Raw genomic sequence first — 14,582 nt, 5'->3', positions numbered from 1 at the left:
GAAATTTATGAAGTGGCATCTTGTATATTTCGTCCAAGGCTTCATGCACCCATTATGGTGGCTTCAAAGTCCTGAAATCATCACTTGTAACTCCGTTCTTGTTCCCCTTGCGCATGCCATCATCTCCATGCTTGTTCTTGCTCCAATGTTCATCCTTCTCCAAGCTAGGCCCTTCATTTGTAAGCAAAACAAATGTATCCAATTTAGGCAGCATCATATTCTCATGAACATTAGAATCATTACCAAGAAACGAAAGTACCTGGTAATTTAGTTGGCGTGCACGAGCTCTAGTAATTGGTCCACTATGTATAGCAGCAGGGGCTGTGGGTGTAACAATTATCTTGATGTCCTCATCAGTGCGCCACACTGCGGCCATTGGTGCCTTAGGATCACCTGCTGTGCTAGCTGATATGATGACCTATCTGGGTTATCGCTGGCACCCTGAGTACACCGTCTACGAGGAGTACCAGGACTTTAACCAGGAGCAGTACCGTGCCATCGTCCACCTCTACTCTCGGGAGTATGAGTCCACTACCGTGCTGCACACCGCTCATGGTGTTGGAGTGACCATCGAGATGGCAGTCCACGATGCTGCTCATGCTGCTCTGACACGTCTTCGTGGAGAGTATCAGCCGTTGGACACTTCCCCTTTCAGACACATTCCTATCGCATCTGACGTTGGTGCGGAGGGATACTACACTGCCGCCTACTCCACCGTCACCCGAGAGCCCTTCCACCATCAGCGCCTGGTTCTGCATGCTGATGGGCTGGACCGAGCTAACAGAGCTCTTCGCCACGAGTTGTACACCACTCGTCAGCACCTTTACAGGGCTCTGACGCTGTTGCACCCCTTTGTCCGGTCTGGACAGCTGCCGCGTTCTGCGATCTACCCAGCCAGGACCGTGATGCCCCACGGTGTCGGATGGCCAGAGGTGGGAGGCTACTCTCCCGCACTTGGTCCTCTTCTGCCACCTGAGCGTCGGGTTCTACACCAGAGTATCCGCGGCCCCCAGGCCACTGACGTGGAGGACTATCCGTTGCCTCACTACCAGCTGTCAGGTTACAGCTACCTTCACAGTACCTCCTGGGACTGATGTAGTCTTGCTCATTAGTTTTAGATGCACTCGCGAGCCTGCGTGCCGCCTATGATGACTTAATCTATGTACTGAACTCTGTGTACTGAACTCTATGTCCGACCCCTTTTGTAAGTTATGCCGACTATCTATGTGGTATCTGTCGTGCTCCTTTCATTATGCATGTTTCATCATGAATGACTCTTGTCTATGCAAATTTCTCAATACTGAACTACCCCTGTTATATATTAGCAGGATGGTTAGACCAGCTGGTCGTGGTCGTGGTGGCAACTTCCCACCACCGCCTGAGTACATGGCTGGTATGATCCAACAGCTTGAGATGAATCGCCAGTTCATGGAAAACGTGATGGCTCAGTTTCCTCGCCCCAATATGAACCAGCATCCAAACACAACAACTCTGCAGGATTTCATACGCCTCAACCCAAGTGTGTACCGCAGCTCAACCCAGCCGTTGGATGCTGATGACTGGCTCCGTGACATCACCTATGAGATGGAGTCTGCTGGTGTAGCCCCTGCCAGCTATGTCACTTTTGCTTCATTCTTTCTAAAGGGACCCGCAGCGCAATGGTGGGACAGCCACAGGCGTACTCTGCCAGTTGGGACAATCATCTCCTGGCCAGACTTTCAGGCTGCCTTCCGTGCCCGCTTCATTCCTCAGGGAGTCATGGACCGGAAAAAGCGTGAGTTTCGCAACCTCACCCAAGGCAACAAGACTGTTGAAGCTTATCAGCGGGAGTTTCTGGACTTATCCCGCTATGCTGAAGAAGACATTGCAACTGATGCTCGCAGACAGGAGAAGTTCCGTGAAGGTCTTCAGGCTGACATCAAGCTCGCACTTCTAGTGCATGACTTTGCCGATTTCGCCACCTTGGTTGATAGAGGCAAAGGTGTCCCGTCTTTCGATGAGATGGTGGATTTCGCTTTGGTGGAAATCGACTTTGACGATCCGACTACGAACGTGCGAGGACGTCGCGCCTTAGCAATCGCTAAACCAACTCCGAGAGGTTATTGACCACGCCGGAGCACGATCAACCTGACCACGAAGGTCTGTTTCCTGCGAGCAAACGAAGAACAAGCAAGAAACTAAGATTGCAATCTGGATATTGCGAATATAAGATGAAAGCTTTATTGATCAAGGTGGGGTTCTGTGACGCCTTTGTCTGGTCGTTGAACACAAACGAAGTACGCGAAGTTGCAGCTATGGCGAACTTTTAATCTAAACAAAACCCAAAGTCTAAACGATGCCCTAAGGGCTGTATATATGGAGGAAGAGGGGGGGAATTTCGTGGCCCTTGGTGGAGGGGTCCGAAATCAACCCTATCTCTTGTTTCCCCACACATACGGACTCTAAAAAATAGCCTATACTTATGTATTTCGAAATTACATGGGCCTGGCCCAATAATAAGGTGACGCAGCACCTAAAATAGCCTCGGGACGAAATTTATGAAGTGGCGTCTTGTATATTTCGTCCAAGGCTTCATGCACCCATTATGGTGGCTTCAAAGTCCTGAAATCATCACTTGTAACTCCGTTCTTGTTTCCCTTGCGCATGCCATCATCTCCATGCTTGTTCTTGCTCCAATGTTCATCCTTCTCCAAGCTAGGCCCTTCATTTGTAAGCAAAACAAATGTATCCAATTTAGGCAGCATCATATTCTCATGAACATTAGAATCATTACCAAGAAACGAAAGTACCTGGTAATTTAGTTGGCGTGCACGAGCTCTAGTAATTGGTCCAGTATGTATAGCAGCAGGGGCTGTGGGTGTAACAATTGTATTGATGTCCTCATCACGTCAAGTACAAGAGCTTCTCGACAAAGGTTATATACGCGAATCCCTTAGTCCTTGTGCTGTTCCTATTATTCTAGTGCCGAAAAAGGATGGTACATCACGTATGTGTGTTGATTGTAGAGGCATTAATAATATTACTATTCGTTATCGTCATCCTATTCCTAGGCTAGATGATATGCTTGATGAATTGAGTGGCTCTACAATATTCTCCAAAGTTGATTTGCGTAGTGGCTACCATCAAATTCGTATGAAATTGGGAGATGAATGGAAAACAACATTTAAAACTAAGTTTGGATTATATGAGTGGTTAGTCATGCCTTTTGGGTTAACTAATGCACCTAGTACTTTCATGAGATTAATGAACGAAGTTTTACGTGCTTTCATTGGACGATTTGTGGTAGTTTACTTTGATGACATATTGATTTATAGCAGATCTTTGGAGGAACATTTGGAACATTTACGTGCTGTTTTTATTGCTCTACGTGATGCACGTTTGTTTGGTAACCTTGGGAAGTGCACCTTTTGCACCGACCGAGTATCTTTTCTTGGCTAAGTTGTTACTCCACAGGGAATTGAAGTTGATAAAGCCAAGATTGAAGCTATTGAGAGTTGGCCGCAGCCCAAAACGGTCACACAAGTGAGGAGTTTTCTTGGCCTCACTGGATTCTATAGGCGTTTTGTGAGAGATTTCAGCACCATTGCTGCACCTCTCAATGAGCTTACAAAGAAAGATGTGCCTTTTCTTTGGGGTACCGCACAGGAAGAAGCCTTCACGGTATTGAAAGATAAGTTGACACATGCTCCTTTACTCCAACTTCCTGATTTTAATAAGACTTTTGAGCTTGAATGTGATGCTAGTGGAATTGGATTAGGAGGTGTGTTATTACAAGATGGCAAACCTGTTGCATACTTTTCTGAAAAATTGAGTGGGCCTAGTCTGAATTATTCTACTTATGATAAAGAATTATATGCTCTTGTTCGGACTTTAGAAACATGGCAACATTATTTATGGCCCAAAGAATTTGTTATACATTTTGATCATGAATCTTTGAAACATATTAAAAGTCAAGCTAAACTGAATCGTAGACATGCTAAATGGGTGGAATTCATTGAGACTTTCCCTTATGTCATTAAACACAAGAAGGGAAAAGAAAATGTTATTGCTGATGCATTGTCTCGTCGCTATACTATGCTTTCACAACTTGACTTCAAAATATTTGGTTTGGAGACCATCAAAGATCAATATGTGCATGATGCTGACTTTAAAGATGTAATGCAGAATTGTAAAGAAGGAAGAATGTGGAACAAGTTTGTTGTTAACGATGGATTTGTGTTTCGTGCTAACAAGCTATGCATTCCAGCTAGCTCCGTTCGTCTTTTGTTGTTGCAGGAGGCGCATGGAGGAGGATTAATGGGACACTTTGGCGTGAAGAAGACGGAGGACGTACTTGCTACACATTTCTTTTGGCCAAAGATGAGACGGGATGTTGAGCGTTTTATTGCTCGCTGCACTACATGTCAAAAAGCTAAGTCACGACTCAATCCTCATGGTTTATATATGCCTTTTCCTGTACCTAGTGTTCCTTGGGAGGATATATCTATGGACTTTGTTTTAGGTTTACCTCGAACAAAGAAGGGGAGGGATAGCATATTTGTTGTCGTGGATAGATTCTCGAAAATGGCACACTTTATACCATGTCATAAAAGCGATGATGCTGTTAATGTTGCTGATTTGTTCTTTCGTGAAATTATTCGCTTGCATGGTGTGCAAAATACTATTGTTTCAGATCGTGATACTAAATTTCTTAGCCACTTTTGGATATGTTTATGGGCTAAGTTGGGGACTAAACTGCTTTTTAGTACTACTTGTCACCCCCAAACTGATGGACAAACTGAAGTAGTCAATAGAACGTTGTCTACTATGCTTAGGGCTGTTTTGAAGAATAATAAGAAAATGTGGGAGGAATGCTTGCCTCATATTGAATTTGCTTATAATCGTTCATTGCATTCTACTACTAAGATGTGCCCTTTTGAAGTTGTGTATGGTTTCCTACCTCGTGCACCTATTGATTTGTTGCCTGATGAGGACATCAATACAATTGTTACACCCACAGCCCCTGCTGCTATACATACTGGACCAATTACTAGAGCTCGTGCACGCCAACTAAATTACCAGGTACTTTCGTTTCTTGGTAATGATTCTAATGTTCATGAGAATATGATGCTGCCTAAATTGGATACATTTGTTTTGCTTACAAATGAAGGGCCTAGCTTGGAGAAGGATGAACATTGGAGCAAGAACAAGCATGGAGATGATGGCATGCGCAAGGGGAACAATAACGGAGTTACAAGTGATGATTTCAGGACTTTGAAGCCACCATAATGGGTGCATGAAGCCTTGGACGAAATATACAAGATGCCACTTCATAAATTTCGTCCCGAGGCTATTTTAGGTGCTGCGTCACCTTATTATTGGGCCAGGCCCATGTAATTTCGAAATACATAAGTATAGGCTATTTTTAGAGTCCGTATGTGTGGGGAAACAAGAGATAGGGTTGATTTCGGACCCCTCCACCAAGGGCCACGAAATTCCCCCCTCTTCCTCCATATATACAGCCCTTAGGGCATCGTTTAGACTTTAGGTTTTGTTTAGATTAAAAGTTCGCCATAGCTGCAACTTCGCGTATTTCGTTTGTGTTCAACGACCAGACAAAGGCGTCACAGAACCCCACCTTGATCAATAAAGCTTTCATCTTATATTCGCAATATCCAGATTGCAATCTTAGTTTCTTGCTTGTTCTTCGTTTGCTCGCAGGAAACAGACCCTCGTGGTCAGGTTGATCGTGCTCCGGCGTGGTCAATAACCTCTCGGAGTTGGTTTAGCGATTGCTAAGGCGCGACGTCCTCGCACGTTCGTAGTCGGATCGTCAAAGTCGACTTCCACCAAAGCGAAATCCACCATCTCATCGAAAGACGGGACACCTCCGCCTCTATCAAGTGGTATCAGATTTCCAGGTTGCTCGGTGAGATTTTACAGTTTTTCGTAGTTTAGATCGAGTCTGTTCTTCATACCTATAGTCCACGAAAAAGCCAAACAAAAAAATTAGGGTTAGTTCATCCCATCCGAACCAATCTGAGCCTTGCATAATCTTTTCTGTATTTGCTTTGTTGAATTTGCGGTTGCATCGTCGTGTTCAGTTGCTGGTCTTAGCGTCTAGTCTTTTAGAGTTTCGAGTTCTGTTCACAAGTTGTCACGCCGTCGCCGCACCATCATCATCGCCCCTGCCATCTACCACCACCGCTCCGAATCCGTATCCATATACCACCACCAATCCGTGTCCATATACCACCACCGATCCATATCCATATACTACCACCGCTGCCATATACCACCACCATATATTCACCACCAATCCGAGTTCCTTGCTTATTAGGTTTGTTTTCGGGATCAATCTAGATTCCGATTGATCAAAACTCTTCTTAGCTCAAACTGACAGGATGGGCACGAAATTTTTTTCGACCAATTTTTTTTTTTTTTACTGCCCGGACCCAAAAACTGGAAACGGGTCAAAAAAAACTTCCTATAATGGCACCTGTCTCAAAACACTCAGAAACACCTAAAAATAGGATAGCCAGAAATTTTTTCGAAAAATGCGTTTTCGAAAAATTTTGGGCCTAAACGGAGCGTGGCTACCCGACTCCGGCAAGGAAACACGAATCGGAATCTAGATTGATCCCGAAAACAAACCTAATAAGCAAGGAACTCGGATTGGTGGTGAATATATGGTGGTGGTATATGGCAGCGGTGGTAGTATATGGATATGGATCGGTGGTGGTATATGGACACGGATTGGTGGTGGTATATGGATACGGATTCGGAGCGGTGGTGGTAGATGGCAGGGGCGATGATGATGGTGCGGCGACGGCGTGACAACTTGTGAACAGAACTCGAAACTCTAAAAGACTAGACGCTAAGACCAGCAACTGAACACGACGATGCAACCGCAAATTCAACAAAGCAAATACAGAAAAGATTATGCAAGGCTCAGATTGGTTCGGATGGGATGAACTAACCCTAATTTTTTTGTTTGGCTTTTTCGTGGACTATAGGTATGAAGAACAGACTCGATCTAAACTACGAAAAACTGTAAAATCTCACCGAGCAACCTGGAAATCTGATACCACTTGATAGAGGCGGAGGTGTCCCGTCTTTCGATGAGATGGTGGATTTCGCTTTGGTGGAAGTCGACTTTGACGATCCGACTACGAACGTGCGAGGACGTCGCGCCTTAGCAATCGCTAAACCAACTCCGAGAGGTTATTGACCACGCCGGAGCACGATCAACCTGACCACGAGGGTCTGTTTCCTGCGAGCAAACGAAGAACAAGCAAGAAACTAAGATTGCAATCTGGATATTGCGAATATAAGATGAAAGCTTTATTGATCAAGGTGGGGTTCTGTGACGCCTTTGTCTGGTCGTTGAACACAAACGAAATACGCGAAGTTGCAGCTATGGCGAACTTTTAATCTAAACAAAACCTAAAGTCTAAACGATGCCCTAAGGGCTGTATATATGGAGGAAGAGGGGGGAATTTCGTGGCCCTTGGTGGAGGGGTCCGAAATCAACCCTATCTCTTGTTTCCCCACACATACGGACTCTAAAAATAGCCTATACTTATGTATTTCGAAATTACATGGGCCTGGCCCAATAATAAGGTGACGCAGCACCTAAAATAGCCTCGGGACGAAATTTATGAAGTGGCATCTTGTATATTTCGTCCAAGGCTTCATGCACCCATTATGGTGGCTTCAAAGTCCTGAAATCATCACTTGTAACTCCGTTATTGTTCCCCTTGCGCATGCCATCATCTCCATGCTTGTTCTTGCTCCAATGTTCATCCTTCTCCAAGCTAGGCCCTTCATTTGTAAGCAAAACAAATGTATCCAATTTAGGCAGCATCATATTCTCATGAACATTAGAATCATTACCAAGAAACGAAAGTACCTGGTAATTTAGTTGGCGTGCACGAGCTCTAGTAATTGGTCCAGTATGTATAGCAGCAGGGGCTGTGGGTGTAACAATTGTATTGATGTCCTCATCAGTTGTAAGGGAGGAGGTCATTATGCGAGAGAATGCAAATCTCCGCGTGTGATGATTGCTACCGCGGATGGTGGATATGAGTCCGCTAGTGACTATGATGAGGAGACTTTGGCTCTTATTACACGTGAAGAACATGGTGGAGATGATTCTGATCATGAGACGCAATACATGGCTCCTGAAGACGCTGACAGGTATGAATGTTTAGTTGCTCAACGTGTTTTGAGTGTGCAGGTCACACAAGCTGAGCAAAATCAGAGGCACAATTTGTTCCATACCAAGGGAGTTGTGAAGGAACGTTCTGTGCGCGTCATCATAGACGGAGGGAGCTGCAACAACTTGGCTAGCATGGAGATGGTGGAGAAGCTTTCTCTCACCACAAGACCACATCCCCATCCTTACTACATCCAATGGTTCAACAACAGCGGCAAGGTTAAGGTAACACGTACTGTTCGTGTGCATTTTAGTATCTCTACATATGCTGATTATGTTGATTGTGATGTGGTACCTATGCAAGCATGTTCCTTATTACTTGGTAGACCATGGCAATTTGATAAAAATTCTGTACACCATGGTAGAAACAATCACTATACTCTTGTTCATAAGGATAAAAATATTACTTTGCGTCCTATGACTCCTGATTCCATTTTGAAAGATGATATTAATAGAGCTAATAAAGCACAACAGGAGAAGAATAAGAGTGAAAATCAGATTGTGGCAAAAGAATTTGAGCAACAAATGAAGCCTAATAATAAACCATCTAGTGTTGCTTCTGAAATTAAATTGAAAAGTGCATGTTTATTTGCCACCAAATCTGATATTGATGAGCTAGATTTCAGCAAATCTGTTTGCTATGCTTTTGTGTGCAAAGAGGCATTATTTTCATTCGAGGACGTGCCTTCCTCTTTGCCTCCTGCTGTCACTAACATTTTGCAGGAGTTCGCTGACGTTTTTCCACAAGACGTGCCACCGGGATTACCGCCTATTCGAGGGATTGAGCATCAGATCGACTTAATTCCCGGTGCTTCACTGCCAAACCGTGCACCATACCATACCAATCCAGAGGAGACGAAGGAGATTATGCGTCAAGTACAAGAGCTTCTCGACAAAGGTTATATACGCGAATCCCTTAGTCCTTGTGCTGTTCCTATTATTCTAGTGCCGAAAAAGGATGGTACATCACGTATGTGTGTTGATTGTAGAGGCATTAATAATATTACTATTCGTTATCGTCATCCTATTCCTAGGCTAGATGATATGCTTGATGAATTGAGTGGCTCTACAGTATTCTCCAAAGTTGATTTGCGTAGTGGCTACCATCAAATTCGTATGAAATTGGGAGATGAATGGAAAACAGCATTTAAAACTAAGTTTGGATTATATGAGTGGTTAGTTGATAGAGGCAAAGGTGTCCCGTCTTTCGATGAGATGGTGGATTTCGCTTTGGTGGAAGTCGACTTTGACGATCCGACTACGAACGTGCGAGGACGTCGCGCCTTAGCAATCGCTAAACCAACTCCGAGAGGTTATTGACCACGCCGGAGCACGATCAACCTGACCACGAAGGTCTGTTTCCTGCGAGCAAACGAAGAACAAGCAAGAAACTAAGATTGCAATCTGGATATTGCGAATATAAGATGAAAGCTTTATTGATCAAGGTGGGGTTCTGTGACGCCTTTGTCTGGTCGTTGAACACAAACGAAGTACGCGAAGTTGCAGCTATGGCGAACTTTTAATCTAAACAAAACCCAAAGTCTAAACGATGCCCTAAGGGCTGTATATATGGAGGAAGAGGGGGGGAATTTCGTCGCCCTTGGTGGAGGGGTCCGAAATCAACCCTATCTCTTGTTTCCCCACACATACGGACTCTAAAAATAGCCTATACTTATGTATTTCGAAATTACATGGGCCTGGCCCAATAATAAGGTGACGCAGCACCTAAAATAGCCTCGGGACGAAATTTATGAAGTGGCGTCTTGTATATTTCGTCCAAGGCTTCATGCACCCATTATGGTGGCTTCAAAGTCCTGAAATCATCACTTGTAACTCCGTTCTTGTTTCCCTTGCGCATGCCATCATCTCCATGCTTGTTCTTGCTCCAATGTTCATCCTTCTCCAAGCTAGGCCCTTCATTTGTAAGCAAAACAAATGTATCCAATTTAGGCAGCATCATATTCTCATGAACATTAGAATCATTACCAAGAAACGAAAGTACCTGGTAATTTAGTTGGCGTGCACGAGCTCTAGTAATTGGTCCAGTATGTATAGCAGCAGGGGCTGTGGGTGTAACAATTGTATTGATGTCCTCATCATTGGTGAACAAGGCCATCAATGTCGAGACGGGTCTGCAAGAACACCAGAGCTCTCAAAGGCGCAACCGTGACACGGGCTCATCTTCGGGCCCGCCCTCGCAGAAGCGTAAGATATGGATCCCGAACAACATGTACCGTCCAAATGCACCAGCCCCAAGGCAGTCTTACGCTGCACCTCGTCTGCCTACTGCTCCAACTAGGCTGCCAAGGCTTCCAGCTCCGCCACCCCAAGCTCCTGTTCCCACTCCCAATAATGGCCTGTGCTACAAGTGTGGTCAACCAGGTTACCGTGCTAGGGATTGCATTCAAAATCAGAATCAACTGGCCCTTCCAGCCGCTGGCCGTGGAAACTACCAGACCCGCAATAACAATGCCAAGTCTTATGGCCGTGTTCATGCCAACCACGTTGATATGAATGAAGCTCAAGACCAGCCTGCTACTGTGATGGGTACACTCCTCGTAAATTCAGTACCAGCATCCGTTTTATTTGATACTGGTGCATCGCATTCATTCATGTCTGAAGATTTCGCATTCATGCATGGCATTAAAAGTGAAGACATGAATGCTTCACTATTAGTACACACCCCTGCGGGCCAATGTCGAACCTCCATGATTTGCAACGATGTCCCCGTTGAAATCGAAGGACTGGAATTCCTTGTCTCACCCATCGTACTAAAGTCTTGTAGCATTGACCTCATTCTGGGAATGAATTGGTTAAAGGTGCATACTGCTTCTATCGTTTGCGCCACCAAGACCGTCCATCTGCTACACCCTTCTGATGAGATAATAAGCTACAATGCCCATCTGGTTAAGAATGCCGAGGTAAGGCTCTATGCATTGAATGCATTGAACACCGCACCACTCGAGGGCATTGAAAACATCCCCGTCGTGCGTGACTTCCTCGACGTCTTTCCAGAAGAACTCCCAGGGATTCCCCCCGCTAGAGCTGTCGAATTCGTCATCGACTTGAAACCAGGCACTACTCCTATAGCCAAGCGACCCTACAAGATGCCGCCGCATGAACTCCTTGAGCTTAAGGAGGAAATCGATAAATCTCTTCGAAGTGGTTTCATTCGCCCAAGTTGCTCTCCTTGGGGAGCACCTTCTCTCTTTGTCAAGAAGAAAGATGGGACAAACCGATTGGTCCAAGACTACCGTCCTATAAACCAAGCTACCATTCAGAATAAGTATCATCTTCCTCGGATCAATGATCTGTATGATCAATTGGCTGGTTCATCAGTGTTCTCTAAACTCGACTTGAGGTTGGGATACCACCAGATCCGTGTTCGTAAGGAGGATATCCCCAAGACCGCCTTTGTGACTCGTTATGGTTCATACGAGTACACCGTCATGTCTTTCGGCTTAACCAATGCTCCAGCCACCTTCTCTCGCCTAATGAACTATATATTCATGGATTACCTCGACAAGTTCGTCGTGGTTTATCTGGATGATATCCTGATATTTTCCAAGAGTGAAGAAGAACATGCTGAACATCTTCGTCTTGTGCTGGAAAAGCTACGAGAGCATCAGCTATATGCCAAGTTCTCCAAGTGTGAATTCTGGCTGCCCGAAGTAACCTATCTCGGGCATGTCATCTCTAAGGATGGTATTGCCGTCAACCCTGAACGAGTTCAGGCTATTCTCGATTGGACTCCTCCGAAGAACGTTAAGCAAGTCAGAAGTTTTCTCGGTCTCGCCAGCTACTGCCGTCGATTCGTCGAGAACTTCTCCAAGATTGCCAGGCCTCTGACTAACCTATTGCATAAGGGCGTCAAGTTCCAATGGACAGATAAATGTCAGGAAAGTTTCCAGGCACTCAAGGACAAGTTGACTTCTGCCCCAGTACTAGCTCCTCCTGATACTAAGAAGGACTTCATCATTTACTGCGACGCTTCCCGTCAAGGATTAGGCTGTGTCCTAATGCAAGAGCGCAAAGTGGTTGCTTATGCCTCTCGTCAATTGCGCCCTCACGAAGAGAACTACCCAGTTCACGACCTCGAACTTGCTGTTGTCATTCATGCGCTAAAACAGTGGCGACATTACCTACTCGGTAATCGTTGCAAGATCTTCACTGACCACCAAAGTCTGAAGTATCTATTTACTCAGCCAGACCTGAACCTCCGTCAGCAGAGATGGATGGAGACTGTTGCAGACTTTGATTTGGGTATTTCCTATACACCAGGCAAGGCTAATGTAATGGCTGATGCCTTGAGCCGCAAGTCTTACTGCAACCACCTCCAGGTTCACAAAGTTCAGCCCTCACTTGTTGAAGAATTCAGAAAGCTAAACCTCCATATTGTTCCTCCGGGTACACTCGCTCCCCCTCCTCCGGAGTTCCGCAAGATGAATCTCCGTGTTGTTTCCCAGGGTTCCCTCTATACCCTGGCTGTTGAACCCGATCTCGTGGGCACCATAAAGACAATGCAGGGATTTGACTCTGAAGTCTACAAGATTAAGCGAGACCTCAAAGAAGGAAGTCCCTCATCCTTCACTATTGCTGATGATGGCGCCTTATACTTCAAAGGCCGCCTAGTGGTGCCGTGTAAGAAGGAAAACCTGAATATGACTCAGAAAGTTATGAAAGAAGCTCATGATACGCCTCTATGTATCCATCCTGGTAGTACAAAGATGTATCAAGACATTCGTCAGAGATTCTGGTGGTCTAATATGAAGCAAGACATTCCTCGCTATGTTGCTGAGTGTGACGTTTGCCGTCGTATCAAAGCAGAACATCAAAGGCCTGCTGGGACTCTGCAACCTATCTCTGTTCCTGAATGGAAATGGGACCATGTCGAGATGGACTTCATTACTGGATTTCCCAAATCGCAAAAGGGTAATGATGCTATTCTTGTCGTCATTGACCGACTTTCTAAGGTTGCACATTTTCTGGCGGTCAAAGAAACGATCACTGCTAGTCAGCTTGCAACTCTCTACATGTCCAGAATTGTTTCGCTTCACGGTATTCCACTGGTTATCAGTTCAGACCGTGGCAGTTTATTCACTTCAAGATTCTGGGCAAGTTTCCAAGAAGCTATGGGCACTCATATGTCCTTCAGCACTGCGTTTCATCCGCAGTCACAAGGGCAAGTTGAACGTGTCAACCAAGTTCTCAAAGACATGCTTCGAGCTTGTGTTATTTCCTTCGGCAAGAAATGGGAGGAATCTCTCCCGTATGCTGAGTTCTCTTATAATAATAGCTATCAAGCTAGTCTGAAGATGGCCCCCTTCGAAGTGTTATATGGACGAAAGTGCCGAACCCCTCTGAACTGGTCAGAAACGGGGGAACGTCCACTCTTTGGTCCGGATATTATCCAACATGCCGAAGAGCAAGTCCGCATTATTCGCGAGAATCTCAAGACTGCTCAGTCACGCCAAAAGAGTAATTATGACCGTCATCATAAAGACATGGTCTATCAACTTGGCGAAAAGGCCTATCTTCGAGTTACACCAATGAAGGGTGCTCACCGCTTCGGGATCAAGGGCAAGCTAGCTCCTCGCTATATTGGCCCATTCACTATTCTCGAGAGGCGTGGAAAGGTGGCATATCAACTGGAGCTTCCGCCGAACCTTTCTCAGGTTCACGATGTGTTCCATGTATCACAGCTCCGCCGTTGCTTCAAGGACCCGATCCGAGGAGTGGATCATGAAGTGCTCGAATTACAACAGGACCTCTCCTATAAAGAGCATCCGGTCCGCATTCTCGACCAAGCTGAACGCCGCACACGCCAGAAGGCGATCAAGTTCCTCAAGGTCCAGTGGTCGAATCACTCTAAAGACGAAGCCACCTGGGAACGCGAGGATCGCCTGCGTGATGAATACCCCGCACTGTTTCCTTCTACCTCCTAAAATCTCGGGACGAGATTTCTTGTAGTGGAGGAGATTTGTAACGCCCGGATAATCTTGCTACAGTAATCCCACGCTAATCATGGCACGTCATCCCGATTATTGTTGCTATCCTCGCAATAATTCGAAACCGTTCAAATTCAAAATTCAAATTGATGAAAACAATAAAAGTTTTCAAAATTTAAAATAAAATTGTTCGGTGGTTGACGAATATTACAAAGGTAATTATAGTGCAACAGACATATTTTTATAAAATGGCTAAATGGATTAAATGATTTAAATAGAAAAGAAATAATAAAAGAAAATACAAAAGGAAAGAAAAACAGAAAATCAAAAAAAAGAGAACACCCCCTCCCCCCCCCCCACTGGGCTTCGGCCTAGCAGGCCACCGGGCCGCTTGGCAAACCCACCCCCTCTCTCCTTATTCCCCCGGGTGAGACCCC

This window comes from Triticum aestivum, chromosome 4B (assembly GCF_018294505.1).
Source record: "Triticum aestivum cultivar Chinese Spring chromosome 4B, IWGSC CS RefSeq v2.1, whole genome shotgun sequence".
Lineage (NCBI taxonomy): Eukaryota > Viridiplantae > Streptophyta > Magnoliopsida > Poales > Poaceae > Triticum > Triticum aestivum.
The sequence above is the reverse complement of the archived record's forward strand: the minus strand, read 5'-3'. Positions refer to the sequence as shown.